This window comes from Schistocerca serialis, chromosome 3 (assembly GCF_023864345.2).
Source record: "Schistocerca serialis cubense isolate TAMUIC-IGC-003099 chromosome 3, iqSchSeri2.2, whole genome shotgun sequence".
NCBI classification, from domain to species: domain Eukaryota; kingdom Metazoa; phylum Arthropoda; class Insecta; order Orthoptera; family Acrididae; genus Schistocerca; species Schistocerca serialis.
The window spans coordinates 440,408,847-440,422,443 of NC_064640.1; positions in this window are offsets into that span (position 1 = coordinate 440,408,847).

Consider the following 13,597-nt stretch of genomic DNA (forward strand, 5'->3'; position numbering starts at 1 on the left):
TTATTTTCAGTAAAACTAAAAATGATTTCATTAATTTTATCTTCAATTTTTTATGTTGCTTTCTAAATACTTGATATTTTGGTTGTCATAAACTTTTTGAATAAACACACAATTCTAGATCAACACCCTGTAGCTAAAATATAATTATCGATCATTAATGTTGTTTTACCACAACCTCTTGGGCCAATTATTGCACATCATATAGAATTTGGTAGAAGTTTACCATGTTTGTTTTTTAATTTTTCTCTGGAATTCTTACTTTAGGTTCCCAATCTGTTTTGTTGATTTATTAATAGTATTTTGATTTATTAATAATTATTTCATTTATTAATAACTTTTTCATTTATTAATAATTTTTCAATAATAAATGAGTAGATTATTTCAAGTTAGTGATAAATCATGTATACTTAGAAAATGATTAACTGTTCCAATACATGATAATTAAACTAATGTTTTATTAGTTGGTTTTTATTCAACTTTTTTAACACCAAATAAAACAACAAAAAATAATAAACTTTATTTTGATGGAGAAACAAGATAAATTCCTGTAGTTTGAAACATTTTTAAAAAATTATACATTTGAAAAAAACCCAATATACCAATTAAAGTATATGAAATAAATAAACGGAATTGTTATTGAAAGTGACGTAAAATCGTATATGGATATAGAAGATAGAATTCGAAATTAACTTGGTTTTAATAATCAAGTTGTTGAAGCTAATGAGAAAGCTGTAGTTAAAGATGTTCCCAAAATAACTCCTTTTGAATTCAACATTAAAAATTTTTATATTGCTGATGGAATGTATGTAAAACATAATGATAATTTTCATAAAGAAATTAATATTATTGCTTCATTTAAACATAATACAGAGGTTGGTGGACCAATAATTTATGAGCCAAATTATCCTGCAAACGTTCCTATTTTTTATACAATTCAATATTCAGAAGTTACTATAACTGATGAAAATGCTAATTTAATTGACTTTCAAGGCGCCACTGCAACAGTTATTTTAGGAATATCTTAATATTTTTTCCCTTAATAAATAAGTAATTGCTAAAACAACCATGAATAAAATTGAAAGTTATCAGTTTTGTTCATTTCCTGTTAATGAAAAAACTAAAATAATTTAAATATTCTTAAGAAAGATACAGAAATTGAAATAAATATTGGTGATCATCAGATTAATCCAAATCATGCGCAACTGTAAATGAGTTTTAGTATTATTGGAAATGATGAAACAGATTATCCAACTTATGATGGAAAATCAAACAAAAAACTTATTGATAATTATGTAACAAAATCGTTTTAATTTGTAACAATAAAAAACGGAAATAATATAATATCTAGAATTGAACATCCCTTTATTTCGTCAACAGTTTTACCACATTTAACTTCATCTATTACTGAGAAACTACGTTTATAAGGACGTATTCTTAATACAGGAATAAAAATATTAAAAAATGAAGTACTTTATCAATTGTCAATGCTTGGTGGATTTTTTAAAAGCGGTAATGAAATTATGTTTGAAGGAGATTAACTGTAGTTTTTACACGCAGTTCATCTTCTGGAGATGCACTTCTATGTTCGTTTGATAAAAATGATGCTGGTGTTGAAATAAAAGATACACATCCTAAAGAAGGTAAAATAGTTATAGAATCTATAGAAATACGTGTAGCTGTTGTTAAATATGAACCAAATTACGAAATAGAACAACGTGAAAATATTTCTAAAAATCATTAAAATTCCTATTTCTTTGTATGAACTTCAAACAGAAGAAGTTGCTGGTTTATCTAGTAAAATCAATATTGAACTAGATGTAACAAATTACTATAACTCTACACAATTTGATATGCTATATTTTGTTTTTGTTGTATTGCAGACAATCGTAAAAATAATCAATTAGTTGATTCATCATTATTTGATCATCTTAAACTTCAGAATATATATTTGATAAATAGTAGAAACGAAGTTTTTCCACAGGAAATGTTGAATATTAATCCATCAAATAGTTTTCTAAAAGTGTATGATGCATTTCTAGATTTTAAAAGGATTACTTTACTAAAATCAGATATTGTTATTAGTCCATTTAGCTTTATAACTAATTATCAAATTTATGTAATCAATAAGACATGTCGAAAAAATGTTGTAACTACACAAAAAACAATTATGAAACTTCGTGCAACTTTCAGTGATAAAATTCCAAATGATACACTTGCTTGTATGGTAAAAAGAATCTTACATATGATGCACAACATAGATTACATACTGAAAATTTTTAATTATTAATATTTGCTTCTATATAAATGAATGAAAAACTTAAATAATTATAAAAGTGTTAACTTCATGCTTATATACATTTTTGAAACATTTTAAGAAAGATAAGAAAAATAAGAAGTGAAAATTTAAAAATAATTTACTTTTGTTAACTTTTATTTCACTAATTTACTTACCTTCACAATGTAAAACGTTTGAAATAATGTATGTTGTTAACTAATCCTTTTTATTTATTTACTTACTTTCACAGTCTAATTTTTTTAAAAATAACTTCCTTTTGTTAACTAATGTATTTTATTTATTTACTTACCTTCACAATGTGATTTTTTAAAATAATGTATTTTTGTTAACTAATACATTTTAGTTATTAACTTATGTCACAATTTGATTTTTTTGAAATTATCTACTTTGTTAACTAATATATATTAATTAATTTACTTACATTCACAATGCAATTCTTAAAAATAACTTACTTTTGTTAAGTAAGAAATGTTATTGCGTTAAATCATGTCGTTAATTAAATAATTAATTTATAAATCAGTTGGTTATTATAATTAGTTGAGTTATGCTAAATATTAGGTATTTAGTTAACATTTTAAAATCGATTAATTTAATAAAATATACTGAATTTTTTAAAAAATCAGTTAAGTTATTTATAAAATACAGAATTTATTTTAATAATTAGCTAGTGAGCTAGAACCTACAAAATCATTCTACTTAAGTGTTCTGCCATTCTCTGGAGAATGTCATGTTCAGGAAAATCAAAACTGGCATCCTTAAGGTCAGAAGCATGCTATGTTAGATTCTTTAACTGGATAGGTAGGTAAGAGTTTGGTTTGAAGTTCGATATAGTGGGAGTTAGTTAAGTACAGTAGCAGCAAGAATGGGTCAGCACAAGATTATCAACAGAAAATGCAGTAGCGTAATGAGGTGTTTGATGAGATATCAGAAATAATACACATAGTCAAAGGAGATAAAATATAATATTGATGTGTGACTTGAATCCGATAGTAAGAAAGGGAAGGAAAATAAATATAGTAGGAGAATATGGATTGGGGAAATGAATGAAAGAGGAAGCCACCTAGTAGAACTATGCACAGAGCACAATTTAATCATCCCCAACCCCTCGCTAAAGAATCATGTAAGGTCATATTCATGGAAGAGATCTTGGGTAATGGAAGTTTTCAGATCGATTATATAATGTTAAGGCAGAAATTTAGAAATCAGGTTTTAAATAGTAAAACATTTCCAGAGACAGATGTGGATGCTGACCATAATTTATTGATATTGAACTGCAGACTAAAACTGAAAATAGTTTTAAAAGGTAGGAACTTACGAATATGGGACCTGGATAAATTGAAGCAAACAAAAGTTGTTGAACAGTTCAGAGGGAGCATTAGACGACATCTGATTGAAACGGGGGAAAGGAATACAATAGAAAACGAATGGGTGGCTTTGAGAGATGAAGTAGTGAAGGAAACAGATGATCAGATAGAAAAAAAGATGGGAGCTTGTAGAAATCCTTGGATAATGTGTGAGATATTGAATTTAACTGATGAAAGGATCAAATATGAAAACGCAGCATATGAATCAGGCGAAAAGCGATTTGTATGTCTGAAAATTGAGTTTGATAGAAATTGTATAAATATTATGTATGGGAGAGAGAAAAACCCAAGGCTATAGAACCATACATAACTAGTGGAAAGATATGTACTACCTATAAGGAGATTAGATAGACCTTTGTAGAAAAGAGAAGCAACCTATATGAACATTAAGAGCTCAGATAACAAGCCAGTGCTACGCAAAGGAGTGAAAGTTGAAAGGTGGGAGGAATGTATATGGACCTCTACAAGGGAAATGATGACAATGTTATATGAAGGGAAGAGGCAGTAGATGAAGGTTAGGTGGGAGATACAATAGCGCGAGATGAGTTTGATAGAGCACTGAATGGTCTATATGGAAACAACGCTATTTGAGTAGATGACTTTCCTCAGAATAACTGACATTTCTGGGAGAGCCAGCCACGACAAAGATATTCTACCTGGTGGACAAAATATGTGACATATGTGAAGTACCCCCCAGACTTCAGGAAGTATGTAATAACTCCAGTTTGAAAGAAGGCAGGTATGGATGGGTGAAAATACAACTATCGGACCATAAGTAATGGTTGCAAAATATTGACATGCATAATTTGCAGAAGAATTGAAAAATGGGTTGAGGCTGTCGGTGGGGAAGATTAATTTGAGTTCCGGAGAAATGATGAAATGCGCAAGGCAGTACTGACCCAATGACTTAGCATAGAAGAAAGACTGAAGAAAAGCAAATCTACGTTTCCATCCTTTGTAGATTTAGAGAAAGATTGTAACAGCGTTGACTGGACTTCACTCAGCGAAATTTTGAAGGTTGCTGGGTTTTATCAGGGTCCGAAAAACTATTTGTTACGTGTACAGAAACTGGAGTGCAGTTAGAAGAGCAGAAGTAAATGAAAGTGAGGCAGTAGTCATGAAAGGAATGAGACAGTGTTGTAGCCTACCAACGGTGTTATTCCATCTGTACACTAAGCAGGCTGTGATGGTAACCAAGGCGAAATTGGGGAAGGGAAATAAAATTCAGGAATAACAGATAGGAACTTCACAGTTTGTTGATGACTCTGTGATACTGTCAGAGACGGCTAATGGCATAGAAGAGCATGGGAACGGAGTGGATATCGTCTTGAAAAGAAATTATAAGAAGAGCATCAGTGTAAGTAAAGCAATGGTAATGGAATGTAGTCGAAGTGAATCAGACAATGCTGAGGGAATTATATTAGGAAATGGGACTTCAAAAGTAGTACTTGAGTTTTGTTCTTTGAGCAGTAAAGTAACAAATGAATGCCACACTATGAAAGAAATAAAAGGCAGACTGGCAACAGCAAGACAAGTATTTATGAAACAGAGGTATTCGTGAACATCTAATGAAAACCTAAGTATTAAGAAGTCTTTTCTGAAGATAGCCTTTTATGGGAGCGAAACGTGGATAATAGATAATTGAGACAAGAAGAAGACAGGTTCTGAAATGTAGTGCTGTGACACATCCTGAGGCATCAAGGAATTGTCAGTTTGGTAATGGAAATGAAAGTCGGTGTGTGTGTGTGTGTGTGTGTGTGTGTGTGTGTGTGTGTGTGTGTGTGTGTGTGGAAGGGTGGCGGGGGTAAGAAACTGTACAACGAAACTAAGGTTTGAATACTGTAAGCAGGTTCAAATAGATGTAGGTTGCGTAATTATGCAGAGATGAAAAGGCTTGCACACGATAGATCAGCATGGAGAACTGCATTAAATCAGTCTTCGGATCGAAGGCCACAACGTCAGGAACAGATAAAAAATACCGTACACAATTATTTAAATATATCATGTTGTAAAGTAATTACAAACTATACTTTGTGAAAAAGCTTCCATATATCCACTGTGTCAGTGCTGTTCATCACTGCTCTCTACTGGAATTTGAAAGCCGCTATTTCGTTAACTAGCTCAATTGTATTTATATTTATGATATATTTGACACGAAAATCTAATGCACATTTTTCAAAATAAGATAACAGCTCTCCATTTAGACGTTCCTGACGGAAATTAAAGTGAGCTGAAATGGTATGTAATTAATATTCTGTCAAATAATTTGAAGCACTCTAGCTTGAACAGTTTCACTCCAGTCATCAGTTGGCAGAAATCGACCACTATCGTAAGCTTTTGTTCAGATAGCATATTTGATTCAGCGTCACGGTATACTGCAACGCCGTACGTATAACTGCCAATAGGGACCGAGAGTACAAGATTAGAACAGATGCACTGTTGACAATCTCTCTGATTTTATCCTCATGGTCTCTTCGCGAGATATACGTAGGAGGGAGCAATATACTGCTTGACTCCACGGTGAAGGTATATTCTCGAAACTTCAGCAAAAGCCCGTACCGAGCTACTGAGCGTCTCTCCTGCAGAGTCTTCCACTGGAGTTTATCTATCATCTCCGTAACACTTTCGTGATTGCTAAATGATCCTGTAACGAAGCTCGTTGATCTCCGTTGGATCTTCTGTATCTCTTCTATCAACCCTATCTGGTACAGATCCCACAGTGTTGAGCAGTATTCAAGCAGGGGGCGAACAAGAGTACTGTAACCTACTTCCTTTGTTTTCGGATTGCATTTCCTTAGGATTCTTCGAATGAATCTCAGTCTGGCATCTGCTTTACCGACGATCAACTTTATATGATCATTCCATTTTAAATCACTCCTAATGCGTACTCCCAGATAATTTGTGGAATTAACTGCTTCCAGTGGCCGACCTGCTGCATTGTTTCTAAATGATATGGGATCTTTCTTTCTATGTATTCGCAGCACATTTCACTTGTCTACATTGAGATTCAATTGCCATTCCCTGCACCATGCGCCAATTCGCTGCAGATCTTTCTGCATTTCAGTACAATTTTCCATTGTTACAACCTCTAGATATACCACAGCATCATCCGCAAAAACTTCCGATGTCATCCACTATGTCATTTATGTATATTGTGAACAGCAATGGTCCCACGACACTCCCCTGCGGCACACCTGAAGTCACTTTTACTTCAGAAGACTTCTCTCCATTGAGAATGACATGCTGCGTTCTGTTATCTAGGAACTCTTCAATCCAATCACACAATTGGTCTGATAGTCCATATGCTCTTACTTTGTCCATTAAACGACTGTGGGGAACTCTATCGAACGCCTTGCGGAAGTCAAGAAACACGGCATCCACCTGTGAACCTGTGTCTATGGCCCTTTGAGTCTCGTGGACGAATAGCGCGAGCTGGGTTTCACACGACCGTCTTTTTCGAAACCCATGCTGATTCCTATAGAGTAGATTTCTAGTCTGCAGAAAAGTCATTATGCTCGAGCATAATACGTGTTCCAAAATTCTACAACTGATCGACGTTAGAGATATAGGTCTATAGTTCTGCACATCTGTTCGACGTCCCTTCTTGAAAACGGTGATGGCCTGTGCCCTTTTCCAATCCTTTGGAACGCTACGCTCTTCTAGAGACCTATGGTACACCGCTGCAAGAAGGGGGGCAAGTTCCTTCATGTACTCTGTGTAAAATCGAACTGGTATCCCATCAGGTCCAACGGCCTTTCCTCTTTTGAGCGAATTTAATTGTTTCTCTATCTCTCTGTCGTCTATTTCTATATCTACCATTTTGTCATCTGTGCGACAATCTACTTTGCAAATTAGCCAGGCTACTAGAACAACTTAGTGCATCCAATATTTACTTGAGATACTTCATGTATGGCCACTCGGTTACTCTGAAACGTACGTCCGTGCCATACAACACGCTAACAACCGTATTACTAATTGATGTTCTGCATTACACAAAGGAACAGAACCAATTTCACAATCCTGTCATCCTCCATGTGACATGTCTTGTTGGAAACATTAATCAACTCTATTATAGAGGACAAAATTACTCCAGTCTAACCAGTCCAACACAGAGAACAAAGTATACCTAACCAGCACACTTTACCTCGTTGCATAGAGGACAAACTTAAAAAACACTAGTCACCTCTTCCTTATAGAGAACAAAATTCAAACTACCCAGTACACATCAACTCTTGATACAAAGTTCAACCTAACCAACACAGTCAAGTCTACCGTAAAGAGGACAAAATTTAACCTAACTAATACACAGACAGCTATTCTGTACAGAGGATGGAATTCAAGCTAATCAATACACAGTGAATTCTTCTTTACAGAGGACAGAACTTAACTTATCCAGTACACCGTAAACTCTTCGGTATTGAGGACAAAATGTGACCGAAACGACACTAGTTAAAGCCTCCTTACAGAGGAAAAACTTTAATTTAATCAATACTAGTCAACTCCATAACCAGAGGACAAATTCAGTTTAACCAATCCATAGCCAACTCTTCCTTATAGAGGGCAACACAATCTACCCAATACACACTCAACTCTTCCTTGCAGAGGACAGTTCAATCTACCCAATACAGAGTCAAGTCTTCCTTTCAGGTGACAAAATTCAACTTAACTAACACACAGTCATTCCTTCTTACACAGGACAACATTTAACCTTGCCAATATCCATCAACTCTTCCTTATAGAGGACAAGATATAACTTAAATAACATATGTCATTATCTGGAGGAGGCTTCCCTTTACAGATACTGAAGAAAGTGTTTCACCGATACTTTTGACAGACAATTTGATCAGCATATACTTTACCATTCATCTGTCTCTCACTGTTACTCAAATTACCACATTTTTCCCTTTTTCTTGCCTGGTTCCATGCTTCGGATTTCACCAAGCTAACCCTCTCTCATGTCTCTCTAATTTATCTGCCTCCTTCTATACCGTAAGGCCTCGTAAGTTGTTTATTCGAACCTAAAATTTTCTTGACATGGTGTCTCAGTTAATATCTGAAACTTCCCGAAATTAGAAATACATACAATCAGTCACAAAATTAGAACTAATACACATATATCATCCCATCCTAGACACGGCTAGTCTAACAGTTGCCACAGTATACCACAAACAATTAATTACGGCAAAAAACAAACGCACTGAGTAATCTATTCCGACCATGATGCCTCAAAGCTACAGAGCTGCAAAACACTTCCACACTGGATCTTGACCTGCTTTCAGTGTGAAGAACCTGAGTTTTTTAAAGCACTTTCCATTAATTTATTTCCACATCATTCAATGGGAAAGACATCTCAGATACCTCCTCAAGAGTACTGGGGGAGTCAGATAGTTGCAGCTACTTTATACCAATAAGGCTCCACTGTGCTTTGTACCTGTTACGACCCAAACCTGGGGACGCGTTGCAATAAGGAAGTCGAGCAAAGTGTGAGTGGTCCAGTTCATGCATGTAGGTGCCAGTGATACAGTGTTACCTGTAAATATATCTTTAGGTCGAGTACAGTATATAAAAGTGTAGCCTCTTCAGAGCTGCAGGCAACTACTGGGTATGAGCATACAAGTCAAGAAGGAATGGTGATGCCTCACCAGTGTGTCATGATATAGCTGGACAGTGCCTCAGCTGTGGGTGGTGCTGGCGATGGTGCCAGGCGAGGCCCATTGGACGTATTACGGTGACTCAGATCGGCTACCAGCTTAGAGCTTTCGATGACATCCTCATGATGTGCTAAGATGGAATCTGTCGACTGTGCCCAGGATGCCAATTGTCGCGCAGATTGCCTGGTCACCCACTAAGACTGCTGCAACGTTCACAAATCGGCGAGGAGGCTGTGCAGATGGGCCTCGGCGAATATGACAGCTTGTAGATCTCTCCTGATGACCCAGTGTAGGAGGAGGGCTGGCCATTCACCAGTCTTCTCGTCCATGCAGACCAAGTAGGCAGCAATGGCATCCCACGACTGTGGTGTGCATCAGGTTTGACTGTTTTGGTGTTGAAGTCTACAAGTAGGTAGCAGGCTGGCTATTATCGAACAGCTTGTCATGGCTTCTCTGGAAATCATTAGATTGTCAGTCTCTGTAGTTCTTTGACACGGACAGAATACCAGCATCACAGAATGTGTCTTGTGCTTCGAGACTGCATTATTTATGGTAGCCGAGCCTCCACCTATGACACAGTGGTTTTGAGGACATGGGTGCTTTTGTCCCCATTTATCAGACCAGTTAGTAATCCTTGCCTCACTTTGTAACTTCAGTAACGATTTTAAGTCACTGTGCTCAGTTCTTTCTGACTACAAAGGAGTTTGTAGCGGCACCTGGGCGCAGAGCTACACAGTGTTAATTCAATGTGCTCTGTTAAGTAGTACAGTGGTGCTTTTATTTCGCCTGCCCTGTGTCGTGGTCCGCTGCATTGGTGGTAAGCCATGGTGACATAACAACTGGCACACCAGATCAGTGGTGACCTATTCTGTTCTGAGCTCGCTTGATGGAACATTAACAAAATTTTTACAATTTACAGCAAAGTTATTCTGCTGTGCCGCATACCATTAGTCGAAACAAATTTATTCACAACTACGCAGATATCTGCTGACAGAAATAAACATATGTTAGACTTCTACACTGATGTAGAATCTCGTGAGATTCCAACCCTTGTTAGCATGACACCAACCATTTCACATTCACTAGTTATCATAAACTTAATCATGGTTGTCATGCCCTTTTATCTCTTCCTTGTAATCTTGTTCACCACTCGTCTGTTTCTGACCAGTTCCACATCACAAATAGTCATGTTAGATATTAGCTCTTGTTCCAAATTCTGCACTGCTAACTCATGGCCAGTCATGGCAGTTGATATGAACTCACAACAGACACCATCTCCTCCTGATCACGTTTCTCCCTAGTAACACCTAAATCAGATACCTCATTTCTCAGTTCACGTTCACTTACTAACCCTTGATTTTCCTGTACACCATAATCACTATGTATAGACCTCATCACCTTATTGATGACGATGACATCCTCTAAGTTACAAGAACTAGCTGGCAATTCACTATATTAGCTATGCTCATTGTAAATGGTCACCTGTTCTGTAGTAGTAGCATATTCGATTTCTGTATCAACTTCTTGCCCTTTTTCCATGGATATAAGCTCATGACAGATACAGTCTCTTTCTGGACAGTTGTAACATCACCTACTTTACAAACACTGGCTGGCATGATGTCATCTGAACTCAGCTCAAAATTACCAATCAGTGGGCCCCCAGTAGTAATGAATTCAACTTTTGTGACAATCTCCTGCACCGCAGTATACGCCTTATTTTTGTTCACAACTCCCTGTTCTCTTATTTTGTCATTTCCTTTGCAGGCTTAACTGTTCCCATCATTGATCTCTAGAGCTCACTACCCACTTGCTCTATTCTTTCTCCTCTCACTCCATATTCACTCTTCATTTTCTCATTCTTTCACCGAAATCTTCCCAAGTTTCACTCTGTTTCTCTATCTTCTTACTCAGACTATCTATTAAGTATTCCCTTAACATGTCGCCAAAAGCTGTTAATACTTTAATGAAATCATAAAAAGAACAATAATCAGTCTCCCTCAGAGTAACTCACTACACCAAACAAATTTACAAATAAATCGATAAACCCATGGAAAAGAACCCAAAATTTGCAACAGTATCACTCAATCCACTAATGTATATGAACCCTCGACATTAAAAATTCGTCCTACGCCCACAAATATCGCAGCACATTCTAACAATACTTCCCCCCACCACCCTCGAAATTTTCTTCACACCTAAGACATTCCTCCTAGTTACACTCCATACACAAAATCACCCAACATTCAACCATATATGAAGATCCACAGAAGCACTTCATCATAACGCCATCAAGCAACACAGAGAAAAGATTATTGAGGTGACACCTGAAAAGAATTATTAATTAGATCATAATAAGGCATCCTGGGCTGTGTACACAAGTGAAAAACCTGCTGTCCTATACCGAGTAAGATAGACAAGTAAAAGAGCCCAATCCTGTGGAATTATTATGCAGTAACAGGAAGGATATCCAAATGAAAAATAATTTGCTATTGGGGAGTGGCTCAGTTGTGTACGTGCAATAGCTTTTAAACAGGAAAAATCATCCCCCCCCCCTCCTCCTCCCTGTTTCTTTCCTGAAATAGTGGCAACAGATGTTAATGACACCAAGGGATAGCGTCTTATATATGTACTATCACTTCTATTCTGGATATTCTGGGGCATTTCTAGAGCATTCCCAGAGACAACATGTCTCATCAGCATCACTTTGAGTCAAAACTTGTCCCCAGTTACTGAAACGACATATCTGTGGAACATACATCACTATTTAGTAGGTTTAGGGTACTAAACTCAGTAAGCATAGATTACAATAATTTCCATGTAATATTTATTATCTCATATGGTGTGTTATTTGACACTCAGAATGCGACACAGCTATAAAATAAACGGGTCCCCACATACAACAGTATTAACAATTAGTGCGTTGACTAGCAGAGCCATCATGATTTTGGGAATATCATACTTGACTTGGTGATAAACAGCACTAACAAGCAACCGAGAATCATACATTCATTCAGTGAATGAATTCTTGAAGATTTCTGACCACCGATTGAAACCACAAGATTGCTACAGTGTCTGTCCAGAGAAAACAGGTTGTTTGGGAGAGAAGTACCGAAGCATGTGGTGTCTCACCCTAATCTTCAACAACATTCAAGGTACATGAGACCATAAAAAAATAAATATAAAAATGAGCTCTCAAGTTCCTCACTTGATCTTATTCCTGAGATATACACAGTTACTGTCCTTAAAGGGATGTTAAACAATAATAGAGAGTTTACTACTAAAAGATATGACAGGTGTGATTTCTTTGTATTACTTTGCACGCACATGTGGGCATGAACAATACACAATAATATCATACAATAACATCGATAAACATTATCAATTTTAATTCCACGTCATGCACATTTGCTCTCCTGAAGTTACACTTAACAGCGATAATGAATCTACTATTGAAAGGAAAGAGCAAAGACGTGTTTCCTTTGTTCTGTTGGGACATCCATGCTGAATCTGCATCTCATACAAAGCATCACTCGAAAATGTTGTTAATTTTATTTCCGCATTATGCACATGAACTCTCGTTAAGTGTATGCTAAACAGAAAACGAATCTACTATGAGCACCAATGAGCAAGGGCATGTTTCCTTCATACTTGCTTGGGCCACATGTAAGTCTAAATATCACGCAAAGCGTCACACGAAAAATATGAAGACATCATCACACACACTTGGAACTCATTGTTACACTCATTTCCATCACCCTATTGCTGTCTCGGAGGAAGAATAATCATGGGTGATGGCTTGCCTGTTCCTTGGCCACCAGGAAAATTGTGGGGGGCCTGCGTCCCAAAGATGACCAATGGTCACCTTACCAACCTACAATACTGCCTTGACCAAAGCAACAGATTCCCTTATACAGTTAACCTCTCTTGACATTCTCTACACCCTACAGCTTGGTACATCTGTTCAGCAATCGTTGACTTCCGCCGCCCATGATCAACACGTTTCATTCAAAGTAAGCATTCACCCATCTGCTCATGCAGGACAGGGATATGGATAACCTTCTTCAGCGGATATGAAGGCAACCTGGGAAGAGATCTCATTCTTCCAATGTTTTGGAGAGCTAGAGAGATGTTACTACTGGTGTCAAAATATGGAGAGGCATTCGGAGTAGTATAGCTATGAATGTCCCACACCACTGTCACCTTGAAACATCTGTTGAAGGTCAGCCGGCCGAAGTGGCCTTGTGGTTAAAGGCGCTGCAGTCTGGAACCGCAAGACCGCTACGGTC